The 1,648-nt window shown below is 44.6% G+C and overlaps 1 pseudogene; it reads right to left on the bottom strand.

The window, feature by feature from the left end:
• Positions 1–919, bottom strand: part of LOC103585921 — a 2,108-nt pseudogene extending 1,189 nt beyond the window's left edge.
• Positions 920–1,648: the final 729 nt, after the last annotated feature.

Raw genomic sequence — 1,648 nt, 5'->3', positions numbered from 1 at the left:
CAATTTTCTGGTTGGCCTGCGTAGGCCTGTGGGTTGCCTCCAGGGCCTTATACAGCCCCTCAGACATCAACACCAGGAAGCCGGTCACCTGGTCCAGTGGCTGTGCACCATTGATTTACGGCTCCGTGATGATTGGTTTGGACTTGGTAGCACTGAGTAGTGCAGTGTCAATGTAGCCCTACTTGACCTTGTAATCCTGGATGCACCTGGTGCTCTCCTGCCCACAGATGACCCCACTTGCTTGATCTTTCTGCATCCAAGCCCAGCTGTGACAGGCAAAAGAGCTCATTCTCGTTCTCCAGGCTGTGGTCCACGTTCAGCTGTGTCACCTGCAACTCATCCACTGTAGATTTGCATAAAAATGTGCGGCTCATAGGGACAATGGCAAGGCAGAGATTGTTGTTGACAAGGAACTCCACGAGGGCCATGGCTCCTCCTGAAATCTCCCTCTCCAATGCCTTGAATCTCTCAAGGATCTTCTGATACTGAGAAGGCAGATGGTGCTAAGGGACACCCTCTGGCAGCTGGGACTGGAGGTTTGCCTTCTCAGCCAAGGTGTCATCGATGAACTCCAGGAAGCTCCTCTCCACCACACTGGAGGCCTGCAGCAGCACATGTTGCACGTCGGCCTCAGTGTGCTCAGTGTTGAGCTGGCCCAGCAGGAGCTCTGCAGACAGCCTCTGGGCCACGAAGTTAGTCACCTGGTTGCAATCAAAGCTGCTGAAGACCCCATACAAGCAGTTGCTCTCACTCCTTAATCTGAGCCAGTTGTCCTCTGGCGGGTGGCTCTCGGTGCCCTTGCCATCAGCAGAGCAGCTGTGGTTGGGAGCTGAGCCAACCCCAGAGAGGTGGCAGAGTGACAGTCATCCTTGCAGCTTGGGGCTGCTCACTGCATCAGGCACCTCCTCTTTGCTGCCATCTTGCAAAGCTATCTTAATATTTGCTTTTTTTATGTTTGCCTGTTTATGCTTCCTTTTTTCTTTTTTTCTTGCCTTATTTTCTTTTAATTACTCTTCGTTATTTCATTTATCCTTTTACTAGCTTGTTTGTAATCTATATTTTACTATTCTTTTCATTGTTACTTTAGAGATTATGATACCGTTCGTTGACTTACTTGCATCTAATGTAATTTACACTCAGCATTTCTCAAACAATGCCTCCTAGGCCGTAGAGTTTGATGCTTCTGCTTTTCTTGCCTATTTTTGTTATTGTTAGTATGCATTTTAAATTCTACATACATTTCCAACTCTACAAGACATTTTTATTGTTGCTTGATACAGTCAAAATTAGTATGTCACACATTTACCCTTTCCATTCCTGAGTTTCTATGTTTTTACCTGGTATTATTTTCCTTTTGTAAGAATTTTTATTAATATTTCCTTTAATGGGAGTCTGCTGACAGTAAATTATGCTTTTATTTGCCTGAAAATGTCTCGAATTTATCTTCATTTTTAAAGGATATTTTCATTGGGTATAGAATTGTAGGTTGGCATTTATTTTCTTTCAGCACTTTAAAAATGTCATTCTTTTTTTGTTGTGTTTTGTTTGTTTTGCGGGCTTCCACGGTCTCTACTGAGGAGTCAGCTGTTGGTCTTCTGTTTGTATGGTTGCTCCTCTGACAGTGATGTATCTTTTTCTCTGGCTGCTT

Source organism: Galeopterus variegatus, unplaced genomic scaffold, assembly GCF_000696425.1.
Source record: "Galeopterus variegatus unplaced genomic scaffold, G_variegatus-3.0.2 Scaffold285, whole genome shotgun sequence".
Lineage (NCBI taxonomy): Eukaryota > Metazoa > Chordata > Mammalia > Dermoptera > Cynocephalidae > Galeopterus > Galeopterus variegatus.
The sequence above is the reverse complement of the archived record's forward strand: the minus strand, read 5'-3'. Positions and strand labels throughout refer to the sequence as shown.